Source organism: Oreochromis niloticus, linkage group LG18 (assembly GCF_001858045.2).
Source record: "Oreochromis niloticus isolate F11D_XX linkage group LG18, O_niloticus_UMD_NMBU, whole genome shotgun sequence".
NCBI classification, from domain to species: domain Eukaryota; kingdom Metazoa; phylum Chordata; class Actinopteri; order Cichliformes; family Cichlidae; genus Oreochromis; species Oreochromis niloticus.
In genome coordinates, this window is record NC_031982.2 from 21,095,657 (window position 1) to 21,109,074 (window position 13,418).

The 13,418-nt window shown below is 37.8% G+C and overlaps 1 protein-coding gene across 7 annotated transcripts in view; it reads right to left on the reverse strand.

The window, feature by feature from the left end:
- pde1cb (phosphodiesterase 1C, calmodulin-dependent b) overlaps positions 1-13,418 on the reverse strand; it is a 102,833-nt gene that overhangs the window by 43,258 nt on the left and 46,157 nt on the right. The gene's annotated exons all lie outside the window — the stretch shown is intronic.

Consider the following 13,418-nt stretch of genomic DNA (forward strand, 5'->3'; position numbering starts at 1 on the left):
AGATATTGCTGTGAGGGGAAGTGAGGCCATGTTAAAATTCTGGCTAGAATATTTTTTTGTGTGTTTTTATTCTATTTAAATGTTTGTTGCTTTGAGATGTCCCCTTGTGGCTGATTTGTGCCTCCCCTCATTTAGACTCTCTGTTTAAGTGCCAAATAAATTGCCATTCTGGTTTTCTGTTGGGCATTCCCCATTTTCAGGAACCAGGACTGACTTTAAGCCACATCATCAGATACCCGGCCCTCATTGATAGATGTGTATATTAGACATAAACGATTGATTTTCACTGTGTACATGTGCCATTTAAAATGCTGTCTGTAACATGTTTTATGATGACCCTGGTGAAAGCCATAAGGAAAAATGCATCAGTAAAACAATAAAACTGCTCTTTAAACTACGTGCTGCCAGAGCTTTATCCTCCCAGAACCTCAGTCCCACCTGTTTAGCTGAAAATGCAAAGCAATCTACCTTCATTACTGTAATAAACCATACAGAAATGGCTGGTTAGATTGCAGCAGTGCCGCATTTTGGCTGCATAACACTGACAATAAAATAAAACAGCTCCATAATACTACTTTTTTATCATTTACACTATTGTCTAAATAAGCAGAACACTGGAGATTGGAGCGTGAAGTATAGCATGTACTGTTTAACCACCTTTTAAAGTTAATAAAGCTTTTTTTTATTGGTAAAGAACAATAAAAACAATGGCAAAAGGACATGTAAGGCAGTAAGATTGCTCTTTGTTTACTCCAGGAAAGGCCTTGTAAGGGAAATTGGAGGATCACAATTGACTTTGACTGTCCTTTCATGAGTGACTTCAGTGTGTTATCTCATGTAGAAGACCTAGAGGCTCTGAGAAGTGCAGATGTGAAGGTTTCTGACAGATAAAAAAGGAGGAGCTGTGATAACCTTAAACTGTATCTACTGTAAAGGCAGTTACATCGATAAAGTAAAAATGCATAGGTCACTTATGGACAGTGGGTCATATGCAGACACACACACGCATGCAAACACAAAAACCAATAGGCTAACTCAATGAACAGGCGAGGTAGAGAAAATAGCGCTTACAATTAGATTATCTCTTTGACTCTAAGCCAGAGCTCCAACATAATAACAGATAGCACATAATGGTATGAGTCTATCAGATTATTACCACAGTAATCCGGACACAGTGATAGCTAACTATAGTTGCCCCAAAGCTATACAGACAATGAAAGGTGTTCCAACAGTATATCTAGATAACAGATATTGAAACCCATATCGAGATAATTTTGGTTAATTCTAAAACACAATGAGAAGGAGACAAAGGGAAATAAATAAATAGGCCAGAGGGATGATAGCACAGCAGTCTCTGTCTTTGTCCTTGCCCCACACACAACACACAACCAAACACAAAGATCAATAAAAGCTAAAAAGCGTTGCATTGTGGTTAGTGCGGTCATCACGATGTGTCCTTCAACCTCAGGGCAGGCAAGGACATCAGAGTGCACTTTGTTTAGCAATGCACCACTTCACACAATGCAGATACACTTTGCACACACACGTACACAAAAAAGTCCTCACAACTACAACCTTTATTCCCAATAAACCACTCTTTAGTCCTGTGTAGAGGACTGGGGAGTGGTTCATATATAGACGTTTCATCACCCATGCCTGTAAAATACATTTAACAATGCAAAGCTGAGAACGCTGTTTTTTTCCACAACTCGCTTAAAAACCCATAAAAATATATCTCTTTAGGCAAGTTTGTTAAGCCTGGTGATCTCTTACACTGGTGCTGGGGGTGGTTCTCTGTATAGGACACCTGAAGCCAATGTATTTTTATAGGAATTAAAAATTAGAAAAAACTCAGATCAGTCTATATGTAACAACATGACCATGATGATATTAATCAAAGAAAGGAAAATAGCATGACTTATCCACCTATAAAACACCCAATCAGCTTGAAACTTCAATAAACTTATCAGAGTGGACAGAGTGTAGGAGTCACTGACTTTTATGACGTTTGACAATATCTGAAGGCGATAAGCTGTTTTGAAACTGGTGGTCTCAAAGGATTTTTCACCACAACAGCCTCCAGAGTTTGTTCAGAAAGGTGTGAAAAAGAAAACAACTGGGTAAAGGTGTCGAAAAAGCACAAGCAACCTGTTACCTGCTCTTTATAACTGCAGTGAACAAAGAAGCATTTCACGATTCAGAATCTTGATCCAGATGGGTTACAACAGCAGAAAACCCTATTATGTTCCATTTCTGTCAGCCAAGAAAAGAAATTTGAAGCTGCAGTGGGCACTCGCTTACTAAGGACAGGTAAAGACTGGTAAATGTAGTCTTGCCTAATAAATGGAAAATTTCTACCAAGAATGCAGATGCTCACCTCAGAACTTGTCATCTACAGCCTGACTGGAGTGTGTGCGGAGACTGCTTTCCAGGCAAAGTTTGCTTTGGGCCCTTAATCAGACAATCAATTAATCAATTATTCCTTGAATGCCACAGTCTGAGAATTGTTGCTGACTAAGTCCATTACTTCACCATCCCTAAAGGCTACAACCACCAGCAGAAAAATGCACACTGTTATCACACACTGATTACTATCTCACACTAGTAATCTCACACTGGTTTTTTACATGACAAAAGGTTTGTCATGAAATGTATCCAATACTGTGTAGAATGGACATAAGGACCTTTTGAAATCATAGTTCTATCATTTGTACCAAATGTTTTGATTGTTTAATTTAAGACAAAAAGGAAAACTTTTTCATTTGATGTTGCTAATTAACTCAGTGGTGTACCTGTCCCCACTTCCTCCGCACAGTGGTGGTAATTGGACATTCACACCTTTTCTTTTGGTATGTGGTGTTTCCTGTGAACGAGTTTGGATGTTTGTGTACTATTCCAGGTGAGGTTCTGGCCTCATTTTTCTAGAAGCTCACAGACATCCTAAAAATGTTGTTTATAGTTGAAACCTGGAGTCTTCTTGTGATCATAATTTTTAACATTTTGATCATGGTTATACAAGTTATAGATATAGGTGCCTTACTCATTCCCAAAGGAAAATGTAGCCTAAAATTAAATTCAGATCAGATACTGAACATTTAAGAGAAAATATAAGGTCTACTGGGGAGAATCCAGACCCCGTGCCCCAATATAATAATCTAGAAGTGTAATATCACTACTAGCTAGAGGAGGAAGTGCATACATTTGATTTTGAGGTGAACTTTTCCTTTAATATGTGCACACAGATCTGTTCACAGTGTTATTTTATTTTTAAAATTAATTTAACTCAGCTACATGTAGTATTCATTAATGCAATTCTTTGTGTGTTTTTAATTACAACTGATCAATTGCAGCACAAATAAACAGCATTTAGGACCCCTTTATCACCTTATCATGAGGTGCTCTAATGCAATGCAAAACAGTCTTTCAGTTATTACCTTAAGAAATGTTTACTTACCAACAAAAAATATATAACACAAAAAAGAAAAACATAAGCAGTTCTACTAAATCAAACTATCCCTTTAAGCCATCTCAAAACACTGAGTGTCTTCATCAAACACCATGGTTACCAAAATTAGCATGCCATTTATGACTCAATTACGCTTCATTATATCCAGCAGGAGCAAGCAGCAGTGTAGCGATGAGAGGATTGTTGTGCTCACTGGAGACTCCTCTCCAGCCTCGTGTCTTTGCTGCTGCCCTGAGGGCCACTTATTTAGCTCAGATTGTTGCACTGGGGAAGGAAGTGCTAGTTAGACACAGCCAGTTTGATGAGAGCCTTTGCTGATGAAGTACCTACTAGTAGTAGACTGGTCCTCACCTTCTACACATGGTTATTGTTCACATAAAAGTTTGTCTTAACATCTGTTTACAACTATGCACACTTATAGCCTGTTATAAAAACAACTTTTATTAAATGATCACATCTACTGCTTAGGATTCCTGTATAGAGGTAAATTAAAGATTTAATAGTTTGGGAGTGGTAGCCTAATTGAATGGGAGCCATTTGAAAGCCTCGAGTTCTCGGAACAGCAATTTAACCTGGAGATTTAAATCTGAGCCAAGGTGGACCTGAAATGTAGAAGCATTCCATATCTGTTTATATTCAGCCTATTGCTGGTTTAGATAACCTTTAGTATTGCAAGAGATAAGTGCTTATCAGAACAATGACTTTCCTCAGTCATTCAAGAGAAGAACAGAGTCATTTCTGTTGTAAAAGTAAAACTGAGAATCCATTATCATTTAAGTGTTTTATTTGGTCTCAATTAATATTCCAAAGCCCAAAAGTATGTAATTTACTGTTTTACATTTAGCACCAATAACAAGTGCTTTTTAACATGTGAGAAGCTACAGACGCCAAATGTTTGGCCTTTTTTGCTTTTGCTTTTTTTTTTTTTTTTTTTTTGCTTAAATTAAACTAGATTGGAAAAGTATACAACATGTCAGTGATTGACATATTCACTTAAACAAACCATGAACTTGAGACATTCAGTCTCAGTCCCCATGAGTTTAACTGTACAACAGTGAACTACTGTACTGAAAGTTTATTTTCTGGAAAGGATGTTTAGTCCAGCCTGTCCAAAAGAAAGTTTGAAAAACTGTGACAGAAAACAGACTCCTCAGTGCGTGACTGTTGTGATTTCTAGCTTCCCTCTTAGATTAGCATCAGAGAAAACGCCACTAAGTTTAACCACATGCTCACACATTTAGATTAAAAAGAACAGAAAAGCAAATATGGTGCATTTTTGCAAATACAAACAACAGCAAGTGTTTATTAATTTTCCCATAAGCGACCAAGAGATTTTCATCAATTGAAAAACAACACGTTTCATTTTGCAATGAAATCCTTCAATGTTTCCTGTTTACATAACAACAAAGCACCAACAAGCTGCAAAGCACCACATTACTAATCAAGCCATTAACTCCTTGGCTACCATCCAACAGTTGCTAATGCCATATTTGTTTTGACACAGCTCACTCATTGCTTTTAACTTAATTTTTTTAATTTATCTGCTGGGTTTTCCATGAGGCACAGGGTGAGGCAGGGTCTCACTACCGGATGTATATGTTAAATGCTTATAGAGAATGTTACAACAAAATACAAACTGACATAACTGGGAAGTAAATTATTCCCTGATTTCACCAGAAAATGTTTTATACAGATCTCTATACTTCACCCCACACTTTCAGTTCAAGTTTTACTCATATAGCACCAAATCACAACAGCAGTCGCTTCGAGGCACTTTATATTGTAAGACAAAGACCCGGGAATAATGGAGAGAATCCAACAATCAGATGACCCCCTCTGAGCAAGCACTTGGCAACAGAGGGAAGGAAAAACTCCCTTTTAACAGGAAAACAAGATCAGGCATATGCATCCATCTGCTGCAGCTGATTGAGGGTGAGAGAGACAGAAGCAGAGGACAAAAAATGAATTAATGTTAAACCACTGGGTTTGATCATTTGGGACACAGGTTTGCTAATTACTAAAACTCCCCCATTGCCTGTAGTGCCATTCCCATTCATTGCTTTTTTTTGTTTGTTTGTTTTTCTTTTTTTTAAAATCATCACCATTGCTGCTTATGACAATTTTGAATATGTTGTCTTTCACATTGGTAATGACAGAACCTGTGGGCCACGTAAAGTATTTAAATAGGTCATATGTTAGATCTGTGACTCCCACTAGAGCTGACTGAGTAATCTGAAGATGAATGAGACGATAGCTGAATGGAAAGAAAAATATATGCAGCACACACAAACATATGCAGACAGATGCCAGACAAAGCATGTAGTGTATTTTTAAGCATTCTCAATCAGTGTGACTGAATATTTTCTCTCAATATAAACTCACAGACACTAGTTACACATTGCTGCTCATCTAACTGACTCTCTCCTGAAGTCAGTCCAATTGGACAAACAGCCAGTAGGGACCGGCACAGGGGTGGAATGGTGAGATGAAGGATGGCTATAAACAACCAGGTTAAGGAGACAATCTGCACCATAAATCTGGAATATTATCTGCTGCAGGCAGTAGGAAGGGGAAGCCTGGTGAAGTGGCACCATTAAAGCATGTGACGTTTATGTGCTCATCTCTCCTATAGATTCAACTTAGGATGAAAGCCTTTCATTTAGGCTTTGTAATTAATCTTCACTGTATCAATATACTTAGCTTAATGATGGCTCTCTGAGGTAGGCAAAGAGGAAGAAAATAATCAGGGTAGAAGCATATCGGTGTAAAATGAAAATGAAGCACTTATGGTAACACATTCGATTTCTCTGTTATGATGACTGGATTGCACAGACAACAATTAGTGTGAAAGTGATTTCCCCTGTTTGCATACTGAAGGGTATTATTCAGTCTAAATGGAAACTCCATACCATTCCATAATAAAATCTACCACACCTGATGTCCATAAACCGATCAGGCTGGACATTAAAACCAATGACAGGTAAAAGTGTGAAACCCGGGGTCCTGGCATTCATGCAGATGTCACTTTGACACTGCATCCATCTGAATATTGCATTGTCCCCACACCTTCCCCACCTGAGCTTTGGCACAATGGCAATCCACAAAAGCAACAGCCTTCCCACAGAGAACAAAATCACTGCAAACTCCAGTCACAGCTGCCTCACAGAAAAGGACAGAAAAAGCCAAAGCATTGATCTCGCCTGTAATCTCTGCAGATAGCAGTATCTCCAGAACAAGCCTCAACCAAAGAGCCCAACTTCTCAGTGCTAAACACTACAGGACTTCCAGTGTTCATGCCGCAAAGAGTCAAAACTGTCTTTGCTGCATGAGGAGTACCCACACAACATAAAAAAGTGGCTTTAATTCTCTTTTACTGATGTTGTTCATGGTGCTGAAAATGCAACATGTTGTATGCATTTATGAATATTAATGTACGCCAGTAAAAAAAATTGGTAAAAAAAAATGCATTTTACTACAGTACCAGCATTTTTTTAAAAGAAAAATGCGACGTGGAGTGAATCATGAAACAGTTACATATGAAAAGGAAAGATCACCTGATAAGAGGCAGAGTGGAAAGGAAAGGGAGGAAGAAGAAGACTGGATAAGAAGAATGTAATTAGGCTAAGCTTTCAAATTCATTTGAGACAGGTAATTACCCCTCTAGATAGGGAAAGCTAGGGAAAGGAAGAAAAACAAGAAAGAAAGAGCAAAAGGAAAAGCAGGCATATATGTCAAAACATCTGAGCTGGAAAGCACACAAGCAAAAAACTGAGCTACAAATTTGTCCATAAAAAACATATGTTTTACACTACTTCTGCTACTTTCAGGATAATGTGAAAAATTGTTCACGTATTCTGAGCAGTCATTCTCAAAATGTGTAATTCATAATAATAATTAATGTTTAAAATGAGGCTGTTATCACAAGTGAGCCTGAAGTGACATTTGTGTTTCTAATTTTTAGGTGATTAATGACATCATTTCTGTTTTTCATCTATTATCTCAGCACATCATCATCTTTATTGCTGTTCTAATTGCCCCAGCTCCTTACTGCTCAAAAGACAATTGGGTTGTTTTATAAGACATGATTATATTTGTTCCAGTGGTCGACGAATCCACTCATAACAAACCAATAACAATATAACAATACACCAATGTTGCTCCAAATGAATCATCTTCAATAGACAGGCCAATAGCTGTGGTGACTGACAAATGGCCTCCGACCACAGATAAGAGAGACAGAGAGGCTCGGGTAATGGCTTATAATGGGCTGTTCTTGAAATGCCAATCCCAGGATTTGCTCCGTGATTACTGACATTAAGCAAAGAGTTCAATTTTCCCCTGTGACTCTCAGCCTGACTATATCTGTCCACCTCTCTATTGCTCGTTGCCTTTTTTCCTCTGTCGATGAGCTGTCTTTTTTTAATTCACCATTCTTTTTATTTGTATTTTTGGAATAAAATGACAGCTATGATTTACTACATAATGACATGAATCAGTGTCACCAATTAAAACCCCTGAAAGGTGTCATGGGAAACCATGTGTCCTGTTGTCATGTAGATATCAGACACGTATGACCCTCCTAAACATTGCAGAAAATGCACAATGTCCCAGTGACAAAGGCACTTTTCATGATCATCTGCCTCTCCCAGGAGGCGAATGTGCCAAAAACTGTTGAGTTATGCTTCAAAACAGGACAAAGAGCCCAATATTGACTTGGCTTTTGAGCTTCCCTGATCCTAGTCCAAATCAGCATCAGCACAATGTTCCAGAAATGGCACAATCTACCGAGTGCCACCCTGCAACCCTTCAGGACCCAAATGATCTAATGCCAGGATCCCAGCGCCAACAACAAATACCCCTGCAGGTCCAGTATCCATGTTCTGATGAGTTGTTTTGGCAGCACAAAAGGGACCGTATTAAAAGAAAGGTCAGGCAGGTGGACTTATTATTGCTGTACAAGTAGGTATACAGAATGAAGACTGATAACAAATCTCAGTCGAGTGAATCTTTAATTTATTTTAACTCTAACATGGTCAACTGTATACTCATTTTAAAAAATACAAACATAGTTTAAAACTGTATAAGGCCTCCAAAATTCTCCTGAATTTTCCTAAAAACACGTCCCAGTTTTTTCCTTAATATTATTCATTTTTATTTTTATTTTCTGTCATTTCCTATCAGTCATATTGTGGCCTGTAATCTGTATTGTCTGTTCATAAACTTTGGGTTTATGTAGACAGGGGTGCCTTGAACTGCTTCTTTGAGGTTCGGTAGTAAGAAATGTGGTTATTACTTGGCATTTAAATTTCAGCTATCAGTGAGCGATCAGATAGTATTAGAAGGGTTTTTTCTAAGTAATAACAAGAAAGGGAAAATTAAATGGTTTTGTTAGAAATTTGATGCAGATCTGCAAATGCAATCTAGTGGACCTTAGATTTGATTTGATACTTTTTTGTAGTTGGTGAGTCACAACTACAGTACGAGAAGAAAATTACATTTTGATTATAGCTAATTAAAACACAAAATAAACACAACACAAACAAGATATATATATATATATATATATTTTATGTTTAGGTTGGAAGACTTCTAAGAATGGAGACACTGTCACTCCCTGAAAATCAATCTGTCCTACACAAACCAGCATTTATAAAATATACATAGACAGGGTGTCTGATATTTATGCCAGAGAGGAAACGACTGGGTTGTGCTGAAAAAGTGAAAAACAGTTTTGCCACAGAGAACATGATGTAAAGCCTTGGACAGTTTTAAAGGCCGTGATCTGGACCAAAACACTAGCCACGAGAAGGCTAAATGAGAAAAAAAAAAAAAACTTGTATAAACACACACACACACACACACACACACACACACACACACACACACACACACACACACACAGTTACTTACAAAGACCATTTAAGGCTGGAGGCCTGTCTGGATCAGATGGCAAAACACTTAAAAGCTAAACTACAAGCAGTGACCACTGTAGCATATTTACAGGCTTAAGTAAAAGCCTGTTTAATTCAGAGTAGCATTCAGGCACTTGTCATGAAATACAAAGAGACACTCAAGCCCTCTACTTGTAGCTTTTGGCGGTTGATGAATAATCACTGTAAGTGGTAGCGTTCAGATGATCAATGCCTTTTTGGTAAACATGAGAGAAAGTGCTCTTTTCTTCCTAGTGGCTCCAATCAATCTGCTTTCTGACACATTCAGAGGGATTAGTCAAAGAAGTAACAGATTTCAAACAAACCATTCACTAAACCTCATCCACTGGCGGATTTAGTGAATGGTCAGTAACAGGATTGTAAGCTCTTAGTGTGAATCTGGCACTCACTGAAATAGTCAGTACTTTTTTTTAACTTTCAATTTTAGGCTGCAAACTGAGGTCAGTCAAGTTACCATGTATACAGTGCTTAATAAATTTATAAGGCCACCACCCAATGTCAGGCATATTATAATTTTTGGATTCATTCTTTGATTTATTTTTTTTCTCGGAAACCTACAGCGTGCCGGCTCAAACATCGAGATAAAAACATGAAATCGGTTTGTTATTTGTCTTATACGTAATGTGATTTTTAGTAGTATACAAGTTTCTAAAAGACAGATTTGTAAAACATTTTCTTGTTTTTATGCCAGGTAGTCTAATACATTACAATTACAATACATCAAGCATTATAAGTTAACAGGGTTAGGGTTGAGGTTGGGGCTTAGGGGGTTAGATGCTATCATGTCACTATCTGTGACATAATCTGATCTTCACTGATTGGCTGGGAGAAATCCATGTGGTTTGACAACCTCACAGTGAGCCGGAGGAAGCCAAGCTGAATGAAATAAGGTCATCAAATAAGGTTTCTGACCAGATAATGGGTTAAGAGTGTTGCAAGGTTTGCAATGAAGATAAATCTTACATAAAATGATGATAACAACAAAAAATGTTGCAGTCTAATAACTCTATTTATTGTAATCATCATTGTAAGGCTAGCTAACTGCTAACTGCTAAGGCTAAGTGCAAAACACATAACACGAAAAAGCTGTTTTTGTTATTCTAGCTTTTACATGTAATATTAATAAAAGCCCTCTTTATTATTAATAAAACAGCAACAGTTAGCTTGTTTTAGTCTTAAATAACTTAGGATTTGAATTTGGATTACTGCTCCAAAAATTGCGAATTGGGAATTCCAAAATGAAACCTGCCATTGCCATCTTTGTAAACTGCAGATGTGCTGTGCTATGAATGGAAAGCTTGACAAGCACAGCAACAGTAACTAAGGGGGAGGCGGGGCTTACCAACCTGCCAACTGTTGAAAGAGAAGAGCAGAACACAATAGAGATCATGTGATCAAAAATGATAACCTATACAGAAGTAGGCAAACTGTTTCCCTATTTCCAGCACCAACCACACATAAAACACACAATCATAGGCCTACACAGACTATTTTCTATTCTTTTTACAGCTTTACTTTCATCCCTCTTAACCTCCTTTCTATACAAACACATGTGCACATTCACACAAACACTCCTCTCCCTCGTTGCTCCAGGCCTCCCTCTGTGAGGAGGGCAGTCTCTGCTTCCATCTGTGTGTGTAAGGGGTTGTCCTGGTGTGTCAGTAATAACAATTTCCCAGTGTTCCTCTCTGCCAATTAGCCCGGCCGTAATTACACAGACACATATGGAGCTGTCAATCACCCGGCTCCTCCACACAGGAACTCACCCACCCAGCGAAGAGAGCGAGAACGATAGAGAGACTGCAGCAGGGAGAGAGAAGGAGTTTCCAACAGCTAAGGCTATACCACTCTAAACGACCACACACTGTGCCAATAACATGAGCAGTATTTCTCTGACTGTGCAGCAATCCATCAGTTCCCAGGAAAATGCCATGAAACAGGCTTCAGCAAAAAAAATGTTTTGAAATTCATTTTGTGGAGTGTTTACAATTTTCTTGTTTACTACTGATCACAATTTGTACAAATGGTGTAAAAGTAGGTGGAAAAAGAAACACTGTATTCCATGTAAGAATGCACTTTAGCAGTATGAAGGAAATTGTCTTAATGTTTGTTTGTTTTTTTACTTCTGTTTTTCTTATTTTTCAATAAAAAAAATAATGGGCTGAGCCTGAGGACCAGGAAAGTTAGATAGTGTTGCGAGAAAGTCTATACCGGCATACACACAGGAAGAGATTAGCAGCTATTTAGCCACCAGAGACTCTATGAAATGCCACCGTAGTGATGACAGGCAACACAAAAAAAACCCCCCACTGCTGACACAAAATGGTGAGGTACCTAGTCTCAATTTTGAAGCAAGTGATAAAAGCAAGTACCGAACGGAGCGAAAGATAACACTGGCTGACATATAATGCAACCAGAGCCTAAAACATTCCCCTAGTAACCAAATGTCAGTTTTAAAGAAGCTGGTGAAAAGCAGCTTGCTTTTTATGTGGACATGGCTTAACACGTTGTTGGTTTTGGACAGAATAATTTGCAGTTGAGAAATTCCCACATCTGTGAATTTTAAGTTTAAGGTTTAAACTTAAATAAGTAAGTTGGAAATATTTGGCAATGATGTTGTTGTGTTATATAGGTCATATACATAACATGTACACTTACCTGCCATCAACTGCTTGTAAGTATAAATATCTAATTGCCAACTCAATGCCTTTAATCATGTAGACATCGTCTAGACAACCTGCTGTAGTTTATTATTAGAATGAGGAAGAAAGGTGATTTTAGTGACCTAACATGACACGATTGCTGATGCAAGACAGGCTGGTCTGAGTATAACTGCTGATCTACTGGGATTTTCCCATACAACCATCTCTAGGGTTCATAGATGGTCTGAAAAAGAGAAATGCTGTGAGTGGCAGTTCTCTGGGAGAAAATGACTTGTTGGTGCCAAAGTTGAGAGGGGAATGGTCGGAGTGCTTCAAGCTGATAGGAATGCACAGTCTGTGCCATAAAGTATTAAGGTGGTTCTGAAGCCAAATGGAGTCCAACCTGGTGCTAGCGAGGTATAACTAATGAAGAGGCCGGTGACTGTAAATGAATATTAGAGCACAATTTTAAAAAGAGAGCACAAATCTTAGTGATAATGCTGATTTTTTACACATATACTGTAGATGCTGAAAAAAAACAATTTCTTGTCTAAAACTTCAATAAAAATATTTTTTCACTCAACAAGGTATATTGTTTATTTTGAGAAAAGACATTACTCTTTAATAAACAATGTAGGAAGATTGTCTCAAACAATACATCAGGTACAAATTTCACTCACTAAGAACCTTACCGTTTGATTGTGTGGCACTTTGGATTGCTAAGCACATTTTTGAAGGTATGTATAAAGCCTTTTAGTTTTAGACCTTTTGGGTCACCAAGCAATAAAACATGTCTGTCACACCAGAAAAAAAATAACCAGATAAATAACGGAAAAAAACACATGACACCCATTTAATGTTCAATGCAGTAACATCTGTAATAAATGACACTTAAACCTACATTACCCATTTATCTAGCGACATTAATTAATCCCCGCTTTCACTCTTGTAAATAAATGCATTCAAGTCTCACTTAATGCAGAGCCTGATTTCCCCTGAGCATCTCCAACAGAAGAAAACAAATGAAAGTTTAATAAAAATGAAGATAACATTGAGTTATCTGTCAGGCTTTCAAGTTGTGTGCGTGTTCTATGGTAAACTGTGTCGCCCTGATTTCTATCCATTCTACTCAGTCGACACTTGAATCAACCCAAGAGGGAAAGAAAGACTAAAAGGAAGAGTATCTGTGAATGCCCGCAAGTGTGGCAAGGTGTGCTTTACTTGTTTAGGTACTATATGTGGCTCTCGGGATTTAAGGTGGTAAACAGGGGAGATAATAATAACAATAATAATAAGATACTAATCATAATAATAATAACAACCTTTATTTAAATTAGACATTCATAACAATACTGCAAA